Source organism: Peromyscus maniculatus, chromosome 9 (assembly GCF_049852395.1).
Source record: "Peromyscus maniculatus bairdii isolate BWxNUB_F1_BW_parent chromosome 9, HU_Pman_BW_mat_3.1, whole genome shotgun sequence".
NCBI lineage: Eukaryota > Metazoa > Chordata > Mammalia > Rodentia > Cricetidae > Peromyscus > Peromyscus maniculatus.
The window spans coordinates 40,729,601-40,748,367 of NC_134860.1; the positions used below are offsets into that span (position 1 = coordinate 40,729,601).

Below are 18,767 nucleotides of genomic sequence, written 5' to 3' on the forward strand. Positions count from 1 at the left end.
ACTTAAAACCAATCAGGAAGTGGTTGGTGACTCTTATGACGTTTGTGCCGCTGCTGCATCCATGGTCAGTTGCCACACTGGTTGGCCATTATTGCAGTTCACAGGGCTCCCAGTGGGTAAGACTGTTGATGAATCCCTCCCCCAAGCAGCCTTCACGGCATCTTCTAAAACTATGACCGTTTGCCATCAGGGAGAAGCGTCCTGGTCAGTACCAACTTGATTTCTCCATGCCCTGTGACCAGTGTGGGTGTTGTCTCCAACAATAGGGAGTAGGTGTCACTTTTACTGTGGGAACATGTAAAAGTGTAAACCTCTACCCTCAGCAGGTAGAAATGAGCATTTTTCACAGCATTATTAATGAAAAAAAAATAGATATCATAGAGAAGAAAACTGGGTTTTATGCTAATGGATTTGGTTTTACTGTACTGTATATGTGGTAACTAGAAATATCAAGTTTGGTCAATAAGCAAGAACTTACTGGAAGCATTTTATATCTCAAACACTCTCTAGGTAGGTGCTGTGTTCCTTTTTGGTTATAATCATGATTTTAAATTTTTAATTAGCATTTTATTAATAACATTAAAGTATTAGAGATGGATGTAAGTGAAAGGTGAAGGAGTTTTCCCCTGTCAGCTCCTAGCATCACCGTTGGAGGCCCTGAAGTGAACAGTTCCTGGTATCTGTGGGAGAGCTTCCCCTGTCCTAGTCTCTCTGTAGAGAAGGTGGGTGTGTTAAGTAGTACACAGCCATCTGTCCCTCAGCTTCTCCTCGAAGCTAAATCTTTTCGTTTTGAAATGCTGTTTGAGGCTTCTTTTTCAAATGTGCCTTTTAAGAATTGCCAGGGCCAGCGTGGAGAGGGCTGAGGGCGTGGAGGCCAGGGGAAGAGTCAGTGTGGGCGACAACCAAGGAACAATCTTTAGTGTTGTTCTCTGTAGTCTCCGTATCCACTGTAGTACATGATGTCCCTGTATCCTCTGGGTGACCAGTGACACAGCAACTGCTTATTTTACAGAACGGGAAGCTGTGGTTCCCAGAGTGAGACAATTTGCCCATGATCATTAGGTCACATAGACGATCAGTGGAGACAGGGTCAGGATAGACACCAAGTTTCAGCCTGTCTTAGTCAGGGTCCTATGCTGTGAAGAGACACCATGACCACGGCAACTCTTATAAAGGAAAACATTTTTTTTTTCTTAGTTTTTTTGAGAAAGGGTTTCTCCATGTAGTTTTGGTGCCTGTCCTGGATCTCACTCTGTAGACCAGGCTGGCCTCGAACTCACAGACATCTGCCTGGCTCTGCCTCCTGAGTGCTGGGATTAAAGACTTGTGCCACCACCACCTGACTAAAGGAAAACATTTAATTGGGGCTTGCTTACAGTTTAGAGGTTTAGTCCGTTATCACTGCGGAGGGGCATGGTGGCATGGTGCTGAAGAAGGAGCTGAGAGTTCTGTGTTTGGATTCTCAGAGAACAGGAAGAGAGAGAGAGAGTCTCTGGGCCTGGCTTGAGCTTCTAAAAACCTCAAAGCCCACCTCCAGTGACACACTTTCTCCAACAAGGCCAAACCTCCTAAGGCCACTCTCTAAGCGTTCAAACATGATCCTATGGGAGCCATTTGTATTCAAACTACCACACAGCCTTAAACCAGAGCACACTGACGACCGTGAAGATGAGGTTAACAACACTTAAGTGGTTCCTGAAGTGACTGCCTGACAGGGACAGTGAATTCTCAAGGTCTGGTTACACCCTCGTTCTGATTCTGCCACTGACAAGTTATTTAAGGCGGTGAGACCGGGGTGGGTGGGAGGAGCCAACTCTCTCCTTTCAGTTTTCCCAGTGGCTGTTCTGTCCCCATTTTGTTTCTTTAGGGAATTCTGGGTGCAAAGTGAGGGCTCAAGTCAAACTGATAAGGCCATGCGTCTTCATCCCTAGATGGGGTTAATTTAGAGAACCGGCATGTGACCAGCAGGGGCCAGAGCATTCTTTGGGTCATGCAAAAGTTGAGCAGGTGAAGGCCCCATCTCTTCCGCTCTTGAGGCAGAAGGAATTGTGCCTGGCTATGTTTCAGAAGATGAAGCGCAGTGCACAGTGGGAATCGGGGGAGGGGGGGGCTAGAGGTGGAGGGGGAAGAAGGGAGGGAGGGAAAAGAGGAAAACCGGAAGAATGGAAGAGTAAAGAGACCATGCAGGTAAAAGAATGAGCTCCAGCTGTGCCTAGAAACAACTGGGCTCTGAGAATCCAGCCAGTGCGAGCCCAGCTGATCCCACACATTTCCACTTTTTGCCTAATTTAATTCAAGCTGTTACTAAAGGCGCTGTCTCCGGCCAACACCTCCAGGCTTTAGTTCTCTCACCTGTAAGCTGGGGTTGTGGTAGCTCTGCCCCGTATCTGAGCTTTTACAAGCAACAATTGAGCTAATGAACAGGAAAGCGCTTTGTAAGCCGTTCAACACAAACGCCGGACGGACGGCGCTGTGCATGGGTGTTGTATTGAAGTAGGAAAAGTTGAAAGAATGAAGTTACCACTCATCTGGAGAATAAGAGGCGAGAGCTTGTGAGCCATCTGGTCTTAAGGAAGCTGCCAGAGCTCTCTAGGGTTTCTTCTCCGACCTGCTTTCAGAGTCCTTCAAGCTCTGCTTGTGCCCACAATGGACCCGAGGCTAGACCTGAGTTAGTCTAGTGGGTTTCTCCTCTCTCTCCTCTGCCCTCTTCTGTCACCCCCACCAAATGCACACACACCGTCTTATTAACACTTCAGCATTTTCTAGCTTGTCATCCAGAGAGCTTTACCAATTCATACTAAATAACACTTTGGCTTTATTAAAGAAAATATCATGAAAGAGCTTAAGGCAGCTATTTTTGTTGTATCTTTTTTTTTTGGAATGATATTGTGTAGGTGATTCTGGGAGTTGGTTGTTTCCGGATTTAGACAGGCTCAGAATTCACCTTTTTTTTTTCTTTTAAAGAGAATATCTTGCTAGTAGCTCCAAGTCTTGAGATTATAATTTATTCACGATGCAAGACTCACATTTCAGTTTTCTAGTATCCTTCACTCTACATGACGGTAGCTCCCAAGGAGATACCACAGATGGAGCCTCCACAACACCTTAGCTTTGCCGCCGCCGTCATTGCAGTTCACATTCATTTCCTTTATGTTTGATAATGAGCACCTCCTCCCAAGTCACTTAAGGCCTCAGTCTGAGAGGAAACTGTTTACAAAAAGGTTGCAGCAGTGTGGAAATTCGATCTGCAAATGTGAAGGAGCATGACCCACCCACCCCAAGGTGCTTTGCATTTCTCATGTTGGAAGATCTGGAAAACATATTCCATCCCCTTCGCTGTAATAAAAAATCTGTGAGGATGTACCATCCGACAGCCACACGTGTGTGTGTGTGTGTGTGTGTGTGTGTGTGTGTGTGTGTGTGTGTGTGTGTATGAGGCTGGATCTGTGCTGGCACCACCCCCTCCATACATCAATACCATACTGTGCCTGGTATTGATGTCATGAATGTCAGCGATTTCGTGTAAACTGAGGACTTAGAATAAGTTCGTATTGTGAACTGTGGGGTCTCCAAGCTGCAGAAAATGCCAGCTGAATTGGAAACAGTTGGCACCCTCAAATTGGTTCATTTCAGCCGAGCAACTATAAATACAGGGAGTGATTTTCAAGGGCATGGGCAGAGTCTAGGGGACATGGGAAGGAATGTGTGGTTGTCTTGGTTGCCCTTTGCCCTGAAGCAATGACAGATGAGGAACAGGACCTTCAAAATGGAGTTGAAGCCACCAGGAAAGAGGTCTGGTCATATGATGATGATCCTGTAGACAGAAGTCCCAGGAAACAAAAAGCCTGAATTGCTTCTCTTCTTCCCTCTAGTCTGGTCACGTTCCCTGCTGGCCAAGCCCACTGGCAGGCAAAGAGCCAGGTTGCCTGCGATGGAGTCTGTGCAGTTTAATTTCCTAGGGGTGTAGAGCCAGGACAGCAAATAGAAGACATCCAACCTGGTCCACCTAGGGAAGTCATGAATGAAACAAATGGCCACACTTCTCCCTGATGTAACCCTACCAACCAAAAAAACACTGTTTTAGTAAACGTTCATGCTTCCATTAATTTAACTTGATCAAGGCTGTAGCCCATGTTCAAATGGACCCAAAAACAATGGCAGTATTTGAACAGAGCTGTTGGGTGAACAATGGCTTGAAGGAGGTCACAGGATCTTCACAGGAAACCAACCTCATTCTTGTCTTATTCAGAGTTGGGGTGGCAACTTCAACACACAGTTTGAGTTTACAGCATGAAGTAGCTGGGCACCACTGAGAAATTTTTTTACCCCACAGTCAGGGGCTTGCCACAGTTAAAGGAATAGCTGTCATCCCAAAGAATTGCCAGGTCCGGCTAGAGAGCTGAGGGGCCAGGTGTTTGTTCGTTCTTGTTTTTTTAATATCAGTTCAATTATTTTCAATCCTTTGCCTAAGGAACCACCATTTCTTACTTTGATCAATCTAGTTGACCTACTTTGAATTGCTGAAAATGAGTAAATCCATCGAGTTAGCTATGACTTCATAGTTAGCAAAGGTGCTGGGAAATAACAGTCAGAGGAAAACCGTGTGTAATCAATCTTCTTTTGCACTATAACCCTCTTCTGTGGACCAGAAACTTCCCTGACCTGGTAAATCCAGGTGGGCAGAATTGAGTGTATAACAGGAACAATGGAAGATGTGGGGTGCAGAAAAAGAACATGAATGTCAGGTATGGAATAAGAGATCTTGACGTGATAATGCCTGTGAGCCTTGTGGCTTACTGAACTCTACTTCAGAGTCTCCTCACGGGCACCATAGGAATAATTCAACTTGCTTCAGAACTGATTGACATTTGGTATGCCAAATGAAGACATAGCTTTCTATCCAATAGTCATGAACTATTTGGGAGATATGTGTCCATCTTGATTAAAGAAACACTCATAACTGAAATGATGCATGCATTGAATGTTTGTAATGTGATAATGGATCGAGGTACGGCAGTGCACTCCTGTAATCCCATCACATGGGAGACTGAAAGGAGAGAATCGCAAATTACAAGTGAGCCTGGATCACATAGCAACATCCTGTCTCAAAAACAAAGCTCAACAGGAAACTTCCAATTAGATTTGTCCATAGACTCACTTAATAAAACCATCACTTCTTAGGTTTATTGATATTTAACTGATACACAATAAATGGTACATTTGAAGAGTATGATTTGATGAACGTGAACAGTATGAAACCATAGCCATAATCAAGATAATGATGATGCCCACCCACAAATCGCTTTATCACAGTGATAAGCCAGTTTCCCCACCCTATTCCAGCATAATCACATGGAGAAGCAGGCATGCTGTCCAGTCACCTGTTTATCCCTTTTAAGGCTGAACTGTATTTACTATAGTTAATGTTGTTTGCCTCTTGGTGGAATTATTCAGTTAGGTGTTAGGCCCTTTTCCCTCATTAATAGTATAACTTTTTTTTTTTTAAAGGATCCCATGTTATTACAGCTGACAGCTCTGTTATCATCCCTTTGGAATAAAACAGTAAACAAAGACTGGGTACAAATGAAGACAGAGCAGTAACTGAATTCACTAATGTCTGGTTTTGCTTGAGTTCAGAGCTGAAACCTGCTTCCTCCAGCCTCCTAAGCTTACTAAAAACAAGCAAGATGGTGGGAAGAACCTAGTGGCCACCAGCTGATGGGTGGCTAGCCAAAACTGTGGTCTGGATTATTCATCTGTAAGGAGGAGGGACACAGTGATGCATGTTCCAACATGGATGGACCTTGAGAACATTCTGCTAAGTGAGAGAAATCACATACTGTGTGGTTTTATTCACTGACATATCCAAAAGAGGACAATCCCCAGAGTAGACTGGTGGTGTTGAGAGCTGGTGGGAGGCTGGAGAAAAATGAATAGGATTCTGCTTTTGCTGTGATGAAAGTATCCAGGCATGTAATGATGATGGATATGAAACTTTGCGTTGTATTCCAATAAAGCTACGTGGGGTACGTGTGGAGGTGTGTTTGTGTGTGTGACACTTGTAGAAGCCAGAGATCAATGTTAGATGTCTTCCTGTATTGCTACCCACTTTATTTTCTGCCATAGGCTTTCTTCCAAACCTGGAACTTATCAATTAGGCAAGAATAACTTGCTAGTGATCCCCAAAGATCATCCTGTCCCTGAGTCCTCAGCACGAGGGTTACAGGTACAAGGAAGACACCATGCCTGGCTTTTACACAGATGCTAGGGATCCAAACTCATGGCCTGTGCTTTTTGTGGCAAACATTTTACTGAGTCCATTCTCCAGCCTGAAGCTAGTATGTGTGTGTGTGTGTGTGTGTGTGTGTGTGTGTGTGTGTGTGTGTGTGTGTAATGAAAAACTTTGCTTGGGGAAAAGCATTCAGGAACAGCAATTAACTGAATTCTTTCTTCTCATTGCCTGTGCTGCATCTGTTCCCAGGTCTGGAGCACAATGCAGAACATGCCAGCAGTAGGTAGTAGAAATGTGTCACTTGCAAATAAGTGGTATTCACTGGTAGAGGGGGCTTGGCGAGGTGTTGCTTTGGTTTACTTGAGATGATAAAGGACTTGTAGCCCTTTTGACTTCTGTTGTTGTTGCTGTTTTCTTTCCTTTTAAAAGTGGCACCACCCTGATTACCCAAGCACCTTGCTTCGCAGGATATCCTGTGTACAAGAGTCTTAGCTCTGCTGCCGCGGTGACTAGATACAGGCTATCCTGCGTGCAAGCGTCTTAGCCCTGCTGGCTGATTTGTCGAAGAGCTGACAGCGGTAGAATGGTGCAAGTCCAGGTTCTCGGCATAACCCTCAGAAAGGCAAGGAGCCAAATCAGAAAGCGGAGAGATTCGGGGATGCGGCGATGCGGTCAGAGGGCAGCTTGGGTTCCAGGCCGCGGTGCAGGGTGGACTGAAAACAGACTTTCTTCCTTTCTAACTCTCTTCCTTCATCTGGGAGAACATTACCTCCTTTAAAACCCATTTAGCTCTCCCAGGGTGTGATGCAGGGTGACCACTGAGCACTGCAGTCGCTCTAAGTAGAGCCCACCTTGTCTAGTTCAGTAAGCGTGTATGTTTCCTGGGTGCTCAAGGTTTACAGGAGGGAGACACCTCCTCCCTCTCCCCTCTCCCTTGAGAAAATCTTGCTGGCCCAGGTTTGAATTTCGACGCCATTTGCTTTAAACCTGAAGGTGACTGAAAGGTACTACCAACCTAAGAGGAAGACGAAACCGGCATGGTTCCACCCGGAAGTGTTGCCTGTGCTTTTGGCTGTAATTTGACAAGTTTTGGTTTTCCAAGGTGACCTGAAAACTTTTAAGGTGACGTGTGCATTTAGCTGCTTTTTTCTGTTGTTTGCTAACTCCTGGTACACTGCAAAACAATATTGCATAACCTTCCATTTTACCGTGGCACTGGAGCGTGAGGTGCCCCAGTACGTGTCTCTGGGTCATAGTCTACTAACCCATGTGGTGGATGTCACACAAAGTGTGCTAGGGAGGTGACCACGAGGTATCCGAGTCAGATGATGGGCTGTGTGGCCTGAGCAGGCAGACATGAAAACAGATGTTCTAGGATTTGCATCCTCTTGAAATCTGGGGTGGCTGAGAGTATTTTCCTATGTTTTAAGGGATCTTTTGCATTTCCTCTTCTGTGAGCTGCCGTTTCTCATCCTTTGCCTATGTGTCTAGAAGGCTGTTTGGCTCCTCCCTCAATTTGTGTCACATTTTAGTTGGGTGATGATAAAGCTTTGCTCTGCTTAATACAGTTATCTAATTCCCTGACTATCATTGCTCTTTAGTTTGGTTATAATGGTTTTCATCTTTAGTCACTAGTCTGTCTTGTGTGGCTTCTTCATTTCTTGCCTTGCCTAGGGACATTTCCCTTACCCAGAGTAATTAATTTAAGCACATTCCATATTTTTCTTCTGATACTTTAAAATATATTTTCATATGCCTATATTATGGAATATATTGCAATGGTTTGCATATGCCCCTGTGAGCTCAGGCCAATGTCCAAGTGCTTGTGGGGGTGCTGGGAGCTGCCTGTGGGCAGGAATGCCATTGCTTTCAATTGTCAATCAGCCACAGTTTTGCTAAAAGTGATCTGAATAGAGGAGATGGATTATTATATCTAGGTGTAAACACTCCTTGAAGCAGAGCCGTATCTATTGGATAGGGGCTCATCTTCCGACCAGACCCGGGATGCATGCTGCTGTCAGATAAGGGCCATCGTTGCTGAAGAACTTTTGTTATCCATGCAACTCAATCTATACTTGCTGTGCGTGTGCTCATTTCTGAAGACTAGACTTTATAAGTGGAATGTAGTTACTTCTGAGACACTAATGGCCTCAGCAATGTAGATGGCATTCTTGAGGCTATGAAAACACCTGCCGAAACCGACAATTGCCTCCAAGCAACATAACCTCAGCCTCCAAAGTGCAAGTCCAAGAGAAATCTTTCCAAGTGTCCACTTCATTTTTAAAAACCATGACTCCAAAGAACAAATCTACAAGAGAATAGGAAAAAAAAGAAAGAATGATGAACTTTAAAGTGATCTGATTTGAAACAACAAAAAGTCCCAATCAGAAATAACAACAGCAACAAAAGCCGACAACCTGAATAATAGTCTACATGAGAAAAAAAGAGATAAAATGCATGAGACCAAAGCTATTTCAGGGAAAATTGCAATGTCACAATTGAGGGTGTTTCCAGAAATAGTAAAAAAGGGAGGAAGACAGAAGGGATTACATGGTTATGTGGGGACTAGCCGTAATTAGGTAAGCATGTTCATTAATTATAGAACCAAATAAGTTAGATGGCTTAAATAAGCTTTGAAAAATAATTCCAGATCAAGTTGACCCATTTCTAGAATGGGACATCATTTATTACTTTAAAAAATATATAGTTTCTTAACTTTAAAATAATGGGGGGGGGAATACTTGAGTCAATGAAATATATATATAATTTTTAAAAAGCCAACAATTTGATATATAAAGTCTCCCTAGAATTCATTAAAGATGTGGCATATTGTATAAATTAGCATTCAGGGGAAGATGCTGAGGCTGATCTGATAACATTTCAAACTCCAGTGTGGAAGAAACCCTGAAATTTCTGCAAAGTAAGGCCAGATGACACTCTAAATACTGATTTCCAATGTAGCCACTATTAAGACCATGAACTTTCCAAGGCATTGAAATAACATCTGCAATTGTATTTATAGAAAAAAAATTCAGGCAAGAAAGTTGTTCATTTGGGAAAACTCACGAAGGATTTCCACATATCCCACCAGCCCTAAATAGTCATTGACTCACACTCTGGTTCCACACAGCTATTGCTCTACACTGTGGCCTCTGGCCAGGTCCTCCTCTCAGGAACATTAACCAAGGTCTGATCCAGAACTGTCCAAAAGAACAGCTCAGACCTACCATGGGGAAAGATGTTCTCATGTGCTTCCACATCCTCATTTAATAAAAGTGAAAGATACAAGACACATGAATCAAGGCCTGAAAAGATTTCTCATTGAAGAGAGAGAGAGAGAGTTGTTAAAATAACAGCTCCAGCCCAAGCCCAGTGGAAGAAACAAAGCAGCCACAAAGGACCAGGGAAAGTTCTTTGTCTGAATTAAAAATAACTAAAAGTGGTCAGATGTGAGTTGACTGCAAAATGCTGCATGCATGGCCGAATCCCCGAGCTCTCTAAGTCTGCAGCCTTCCTGACAAGGCCTGTCTCTGCTCCGCCCAGCTAGGACCAAGTCCCCAACCCTACTGTCTTCGCGGTCCACAACAGCACTTGGCCAATGTCGACTCTTCCCTGCATGCTCCAGCTGCCCAACCACAAGGAGCTGGTAGAGATCAAATAGATAGTGTGAAGCAGCCCGCTGATCCACAGAGACAGGATTCTAAAGGGAATGCGGAGATGGGAGCAGAGTGGAGAGGGGAGCTGTGCTCAGACTTCCCTGGCTGACAGTTCTGTGCTGGGCTATCTTCAAACATCTCCCCTGTGGAAGAGACCTTCAAGAGCTCCCCAAATGCCAATGGGTGAGACTTGCCCTTTGAAGGGCACCCCTGTCTCTGTCACACACTTCTGGTCCTGGACCCTCTCTGATAATAGTGAGCTTGCGACAGGAATTGTTTGGATGAAGTGACCCACCCAATCCGTTCTGGCCCTTCCGCTCTTGGCTGGCATGTCACAGGCTCTGGACAGCCCGTCATTTGTGGCTCAGATTAATTATCTTGATTTAAAAAAATTTAGATGGCCGGGCGGTGGTGGTGGTGCACGCCTTTAATCCCAGCACTCAGATCTCTATGAGTTCAAGGCCAGCCTGGGCTATAGAGCAAGATCTATGATAGGCACCAAAACTTACACAGAGAAACCCTGCCTAAAAAAAAAAAAAAAAAAAAAAAATTTAAATGTATTTATTTCATGTGGATGAGTGTTTTTTGCTTTCATGTACATCTCTGCGCTATGTGCATGCCTGGTGCTCTCAGAAGTCAGAAGCGTGGGTTGCATCCCCCGGAACTGGAGTTATGAACAGTTGGGAGCTTTCAGGTCTGTGTGCTGGGATAGAACCTGGGTCCTTTGCAAGAGTGAGCGCTCTTAACCCTTGAGCCATCTCTCCAGCCCCAATTATCTTGTTTGAGTTGGCTATGAAAAGTAATTTTTTCCCTCAAATATAAAAAAGCTATAAAAATGAATCCTCCTTTTGAACATATTGAAAATTTTAGTAAGAGCTGAGAAATCAGAAGTTATATACGCTAAATTATATAACCCGCAGTACATCTCTCCCCAAAATAATGTTGATTTAAAAAACAACAAACAACAGCTATACTTACAGTCCGCCTGTCATGGCCAAACAGCTATAAAGGGAGAAACGTATTGCTTGCAAACGTTCTGTTCTTCGTTCCTGCCTTCATTTGAACAAAGATAACTATTAATTAGGTAGAGAAGAAAAGGAGTGGACAGTGTTTGAGAATGAGACAAGAAGGAGCAGTGGCTCTTTGGGCACCTGCCACCCCCCAGGGGATTTTATTAATTTCTTCAGCAGGCCCAAGCAGGAGATGTCGTAGTTAGTTCCCAGGAGCAGGCTCCTTATCTTGCTTCCAAACATGCAGCCATTGAACCTATTTTTGCCTTTCTATTCCACCGCCAAAGTTAATTAATATGAACCAAGTTAACAGTTTCAGTTGAAATAGTGATAGGAAGGACACTTTCTCAATGATAACAAAGTCACTTTAAAATTGGTTGACCAAGAATTAATGTTTTGGCCAGGCAGTGGTGGCACACATCTTTAATCCCAGCAGAGCCAGGTGGATCTCTGTGAGTTCGAGGCCAGCCTGGTCTACAGAGCGAGATCCAGGACAGGCACCAAAACTACACGGAGAAACCCTGCCATGAAAAACAAAACAAAACCAAAAAAAAAAAAAAAAAAAGAATTAATTCTTCAAACAGTCTATGGAAGTCAAGGAAGAGTAAACCCATGAGCCACTAAAGTATATTTTAATATGTCACAATTCAAAATGGCATGGCATAGATAGTTACAGATAGGAACATAAATTATCACACACTTAGGATTTAATACACAATGCTGCATTTGTAGTTGGCAGGGAAAGTGATTTATTGTTTCCTCAAGTCATTGATTCATTAAGATTTTGTCTGCGTTTGAAAAAATAATAAACCTGGCTCCATGCTGGCCAGTAGAAGCTTTGTGTAGAATGTGTGAGTTTGTGGAGTGTGATGTGTGTGTAACTGCATGCATTCATGTATGTGCATACCTTCATGAGGGGATTGTGGGTGTGAGCTTCTGTTGGGACGTCCTCCCTGCAATCCTTTCCTTCCCCAGGATATCTGCCACTCATCTTCTCAGATTTGTGTTTCTGTACAGACCTGGCCCTTTGACATCTAATATTGTGACTTCTGCTTTCTAGTCCTCCTCCATCAGTGAATCTTAAGATTTAGCGTGTAGCCGAACCACTCAGGGCCTGGTTCTTAGGTCCCATCTCAGAAATTGCACTTCAGTGGGTCTGGGATAGGGCCAGAGGTTTTGCATTTCTGGCAAGTTCTGGATGCAGCATCCTTCCTCCGCCTAAGGTAATATATTAATGGAGAGGGAGTACTTAGGAGCTTTTTATATTAGCTGAAAAAGCTTCTGTTTCATAGAGCAATTTGGACTCTTTAGATTTAATAATTTTTTTAAAAATGAGTGCACTTTCAATGAAGTTTTTGTTTCATTTTTCTAGTTATCTAGAAATTGTAATTATTTGATTTTTATAATAGCACCAGACTGCACAGCACTGGATATGAAAAACAGACAAATAGGGCTGGAGAGACGGCTCAGCGGTTAAGAGTGTTTCTGCTCATACAGAGAACTGGCATTCAGTTCCCAGCACCCACAGCAGACAGCCCACAGGAGATGGATGCCCCCTCTAGGCACCTGTACACAATTGCACAGACACACATATGTACACACTCACAAATAAAATCTTCTTTTAAATGGACAAATAAAGGCATATCCTCACCGTGGATTGTTCACTATGGTTTCTCTTAGAAGGGTCACATAGTTTGGGGCAGACCACAGCCTACAAGCCCTTGTAGATAACCTGGTAAAACAAACAGAGATGAGCTGAGTGGTGGTGGTGGTGGTGGTGGTGGCGGCGGCGGCGGCGGCGGCGGCGGCGGCGGCGGCGGCGGCGGCGGCGGCGCACGCCTTTAATCCCAGCACTCAGGAGGCTGAGCCAGGTGGATCTCTGTGAGTTCAAGACCAGCCTGGTCTACACAGAGAGATCCAGGACAGGCACCAAAGCTACATGGAGAAACCCTGTCTCAACACCCCCCAACCCCCCAAAAAAAGAAAAAACCAAGCCGGGATGATTTCAATACGACATAGACAGATGCCATCAGGTCCCACAAAGCACCAGAACATAAGACCACATGGCACTGCTGATTTACATGTTGACCATGAAAAACTAAGCTAAGCTTTTGGGAGTGAGTTCTCTCCTTCCACCAAGGGTTCCATGGGTCAAAACCAAGTCATCGGCTTTTATGGCAAATGATTCTACCCACCGAGTTGTCTTGATGGCACCCAACATTTGACGTTTGCTTGAAGCTTCCAAGTTCCTCTTTCTCATCAACTTGTGATGGAATTAATTCAGTCAACTCACTGCCCTGTCTGGAGGCCATTGTCTGCTTTTGATGATAACTTTGCAAATCTCTATCAGAGCCCATTATGTTATAATGTCAAAGCATGAACGTCACAGATATATAACAGGAACAGGGCAAAAATTTAGCTAACACATTAGAGGACAAATCAATATAAAGCCTGGTTTAAAGAAGCCTAAAGTACCAATGCTCTGAGGAACAGGAAGAATGCTGAAGTATGGTTGCCATGTTATATAAAAACCAGTTAGTATCCTCCAGAGCAGGAGAGATGTGACCTTTTGGGTAATTTCCTCATTCAGATAATTTGTACCTCTGCTAGACAGAACTAACTGACAATTTACCAATCTGTAAGTAGACTCCTAACTTTCTGGAGTCGCGGCCCTAATATATATTAAGTCAGAAAATATCCTACAAAGCAGTGAGTCACATCAGATGAGCTTACACAGTTGACTTCCTATTTCTGAGCTTTGAAAAAAAATTGTCTTCGCAGACTTAAAAGCTTTACTCACAGAGAGAAATCCTTTCCTTTGTTTTCCTGATGAGTCTGGGGGCAGAACAGAGAGAATGTTCTTTTTTCCAATGTCCAGGAGTCTGAAATGACAGCCATGGTCTTAAAGCACTTTGAGAGCCTGCAAAATGGCTGTGGGTAAAGGCACTTGCTTCCAAGCCTGATGCCCTGAGTTGAAACCCCAAGCCCCACATGGTGGAAAGAGAGAGTCAACGTTCATGAGTTGTCCTCTAACCTCCACCTGTACACTGTGGCACATACATGCCAACACATATAACACACACACACACACACACACACACACTCGTGCAGGCACACGCGTGCAAACACACACATGTAACTAAATTAATTAATGTAACATTTAAAAAAAAAAATTTAAAGCTTTGGGATCTATTGTCTAATTGCCAGTAAGAGTAACACCATTTTCATGCCTGAACAAGAACGATGGGGTAATTGTGCCCACTGGCATTTAAAGGCTGTCCTGTGTGACTTTGGGGTTTGTTTGTGTGGGTCAGATAGTCAGTGCATACAAAGCTCAAATATAGACCTTGATAACCTCTGCACCCCCACATCCTGCCATGTAAACTATCTCCATGGCTTGAAAATGCATGGGACCTGTTGTCTAAGCATGATAAGCCCCAGGAACAACTTTTCTGCATTATTGTGTGATTAAAGTATTTGTTTGGGAGTACCCAGAGGCCTATATACCAGGGGAGTGCCCATGTTGATATACTGAAATGAGCTCTCACCAGTCGGTAAAAAGACTCCATCTCTTCACTAAGATTAAAAGTACCTAATGATGTGGCCCGTTGGTAGCCAGGAGGTGGTAGTGGACCTGGAAAGAGTGCCAAACAGATGTGGATTGCAGCAGCCACCCAGTGCCCAAGGGCAACATCGGAGGTACATCTGTTACCTGTCTCTGCCTAGGAGCCATGAGGAGAGGAGAACGGGCAGGACCAGGTGGCCCCATGCTGCTGTTTTGCAGGGTCAGAGGAAGACCCAGTGAAGCAAAGGCCTGCTGGGAGGTCCTGGCACCCAGATGTGCACTGTTCTGGGAGCTCTGTGGTGCACACCGCTGCAACAGACCCTTGAGTTTCAAGACTGTCGGTGCAAAAGGAAGTCTCCGGTGTCACTCTTATGTGGTCTGGCCAGGACGTCACTTAGCCTGGCAACTCCAGCATCAGTGACGATCGCTGCAGAAATTTGACTTTTGCCTTGTTTGTTTTACGAGGGGGCGTCATGTAGCCTAGGCTAGCCTCCCTATGCAAAATGAGAATGACCTCGTGTCTACCTCTCCACTGTGTCCCCATAACCCATTTGTGCTGTGCCCGGGAACGGAACCCAGGGCTTTGTGCGTGGTAGGCAAGCACCTTACCGACTGAGCTACAGTCTCATGACAGCAGTTTGTGAAAAGTCAGCCGAGGACTTGAAAATACCTACAGTATGCTGGCACGTCATTTCTGCTGCAGTTCATCGTGTGTGTGTGTGTGTGTGTGTGTGTGTGTGTGTGTGTGTGTGTGTGTGTAATGGTGTAGCTGACTTAGTCAATAAAAGGAGTGCTAAACATCTTTTAGCCAAATACTTTGGGTTTATCACACTACACATTAACACTTATCCAGCTATCTTTAAAATATTCTCATTTTGGGTATGGCTCTTCAGACTATATAAAGTTGAAATTATTTTAGCCCGACCATCAAAAGTAAGAAAAGAAATGATATTGGCAACATGAAAGATAATCTTTTTGTCTAGAGCCGGCAAGATGGCCCGGTGGGTAAAGGCACCTTCCACCAAGCCCAACACCCTCGCTCAGGCACCAGAATCCGCGTGGGAGAAGGAGAGAACGAGCTACCACAGGTTGCCCTCGGAGCTCCACAGACACACATCCTGAGTCAATAAACGCCTTTCTGAAAGACTCCCTGTCCAAATTTACAGAAAGTGTTTATTCAAAGTTAAAAAGACGACAGACGCTTTTCGTGAGTGCACAGTCAAAACTGAACAGTTTGTGGAGAAGCAATGTCAGGCATGGAAAAGGTTCCCGAGGGAAGGGGACAGTAGCTGACCTGGGCCCGGCCTCCACGCCTACCTGGAAGCGGCTAGATAAAAGTTAACAGATGAATGAGAAAACGAGTCAGCACGTGAGCAGCTCATTGGCCTGACCGGCAATTAAGTGAGTGCAAATTGAAGCAATAATGAAATATAATTCTGTACCTGTTAATCCAGCAAAATGGAAATAGAAATGAAGTCCACACTAAAGGACCTTGAGGAAAACACCCTTATTGAAAGGACCTGTTCATTTGTGTCCCCTAGGGCCGCTCCCTTTCTTCAGCCCCTCTTGAAGAATTCCCCCGGGAAGCAATGGTAAAAAGCACTGTAGTAGAACTCGTAACACTGAGACTAGACACAAGCTACGCACACCCAGCCAATCCATACTGTGCAGCCCTCTGAAAGAATGTACTTGGACGGAACCGTGTCAGGACCAGCACCATGTGGGCTGGGGAGATGGCTGTGCAAGTCTGAGGACCTAAACCCCGGCTCCCAGCACCCACCTAAAAAGCCAGGCCTAGCAGCACACACCCGTAATCCCAATCCCGGGGAGGCAGAGACAGGAGGGTCCCTGGGGCTTGCTGGCCATATTAATGAATTCAGGTTCAGTGTGAGACCCTGTCTCCAAAAAATGTGGATGTGTTCATTAGGTGTTTTGTCAACTCGATACAAACTAGGGTCTTCTGTTGTGAGGAATCTCAGCTGAGCACATGCCTCCATCTGTAATTCTGTGGGACATTTTCTTGATTGCTGTGGGAAGGCCCAGCCTGCTGTGGGTGGTGCCACCCCAGGCAGGTGATCCTGGGTCATATAAAAATGAAAACTGACCAGCTGTGGGAATCAAGCCAGTAAGCAGTGCTCCTCCATGGTCTCTGCATCAGCTCCTGCCTCCAGGTTCCTGCCCTGCTTGAGTTTCTGCCCCGACTTTCCTTCATGTTGGACCGAAGCCACAAGATGACATAAGCCCTTTCCTCCCCAAGTTGGTTTCGTCTGTCACAGCAAATGAAGCAAAGTAGGCCAGTGGAGGATACACAGGATGGCTCAATGGGTAAAGGCACTTCCCGACCTTGAGGACCTGAGTTTGATCCCTGGGTCTCGCATGGTCACATTCCATGGAGCGTTAAGACTTTCCATCTTTTGGGAAGGTTTTCAGGTCCATTGTTCAGATCCCTTTTCTCTAACAGATTGTTATTTGAGAATCATGGATCTGTACAATAAATCCTGAGATGATGTCATCCTCTGGTGGACCTACACAGCGCTCTTTCTTGTGTGCCCGCAAGGTTAGCTAGTGATAACTACTCTCAAGTCTCTGCTTTGGGAAGAACCCAGGTAGGGACATAGTAGCTTCCACCCAAATCCTAATCAGAGAACTTACACTGAGAAGAAGAGAACCATGCTGTCTCTTAGCTCTGGCCTCTCTGGATCTTCTTAGTTGTCTAGTATTTGTCCGGTAAATGTCTTGCTCTATGAACGTGAGGCTGTAGGAGATGGATTGGGTTGTGCTCTCTGTGCTGTCTGAAGTCACGGCCCTCCGCTTCTCTGCCTCTGAGTCATCCTCGTAGCCAGGAACTAGGAGGGGTCTCTGTGGAGGTTTGAATGAGAATAATGCCCATAGGCTCATGTATTTGAATAACTGGTCCTCAATTGATGGAACTGTTTGGGAAGGATTAGGGGGTGTGGCCTTGTTGGAAGAAGTGTGTCACTGGGGGTGTGGGCTTTGAAGTTTCAAAAGCCCATGCCAGGCCCAATTTCTCTGTCTCTCTGTCTCTCTGTCTCTGTCTCTGTCTCTGTCTCTCTCTCTCTCTCTCTCTCTCTCTCTCTCTCTCTGTGTGTGTGTGTGTGTGTGTGTGTGTGTGTGTGTGTGTGTTTGTGTGTGTTTGTGTGTATCTGTCTGTCTGTCTTGTGATTGTGTCTCAAGATGTGAGGTCTCAGCTACTGATCCAACACCATGCCTACCTGTCATGATGGTCATGGACTGCAATCCTATTAAGTCCCAAATAAATGTTTTCTTCTGTAGCTTTCCCTGATCATGGTGTCTTATCACAGTAATGGAAAAGTCACTAAGACAGTCTCAAATAATTATTTACATTCTGCGGTGGCCCCAGCCCCTAAGAAACTCTAGGCTTGCTTCTTAGACACTGGGGAGTCAGTAATATTTTATGTGAAAGAGTTTGTTTGTAGAAGATTTAAGTTGTCTTTGAGACAGCTGTAGTTTGGGTTTTGGAGAAGGTTGGTGCTTTCTGGTTATTTTACTACATCAGTGAAAACTAAAGTCAACCACTGAAAAACAATAACTAGTAGTTACTGTAGCTAAAACTGTGGTACAGTTTCCATCTAGACACTTCTCCTACCTGATTCAGCTGAATTTTTCCTGAATACAACTTTGGATGAAAAGATTAAAAAAAAAAAAACTCACATAGTAGCCCATGAGTGCATTTAATGCTTACCTTTTGTAAAATATAAATTTCAGATTATAATATAATCACATCATTCCTCTTTTCCTTTTCCTCCCTCCAGCTCCTCTCACATGCCCTACCCTGCTCTCTTTCAAATCATGGCCTTTTAGTTGGTTTTTTACATGTGTGTATTCCTAAGTATATACATACAGCTTGCTCTGCTCATAGTGTTGTTTGTCTGTATATTAACGTTTACCTTATTATGCATCAGTTAAAAACAAAGATGCCCTTGGAACAGCTGGATGCCTTTGCTTCTTCAGTTTGAATACTGGGTAGGTTTGTGAAGAATGGGATCAAAATGCCACAGGGGTTAGGTCTGCCTCGAACAGGAGAGGTTTTCCTTGTCAGGGTGCCACCAAATACAACAGACACCCTGGACCAGCAGCATTTGCCTCCACGGCTTGAAGCCAGCAAGCTCAGAGATGATCATGCCTGTCTTTCTGTGCCGTGAATTGCTAGAATCCAGACTTTCTAGGTGAGGCAAGGGTTTCTACTTCTTTTCTACCACCTGGTTTTCAGGACCCCCCCCCCCCCACACACACACACACTTTCCTCCGCCTTCCTGTTTTGA

General features: G+C 44.6%; 1 protein-coding gene and 1 long non-coding RNA gene across 4 annotated transcripts in view; one reads left to right on the forward strand and one right to left on the reverse strand.

Annotated features, from left to right (window-relative positions):
* Gng2 (G protein subunit gamma 2) overlaps nt 1-18,767 on the forward strand; it is a 102,281-nt gene that overhangs the window by 24,061 nt on the left and 59,453 nt on the right. The gene's annotated exons all lie outside the window — the stretch shown is intronic.
* Nucleotides 5,159-10,941, reverse strand: LOC143267322 (uncharacterized). Its single transcript, XR_013042329.1, has 2 exons — nt 10,867-10,941; nt 5,159-8,540 (listed from the first exon to the last, which is right to left on the reverse strand). It is a non-coding gene; the product is annotated as an uncharacterized LOC143267322 (long non-coding RNA).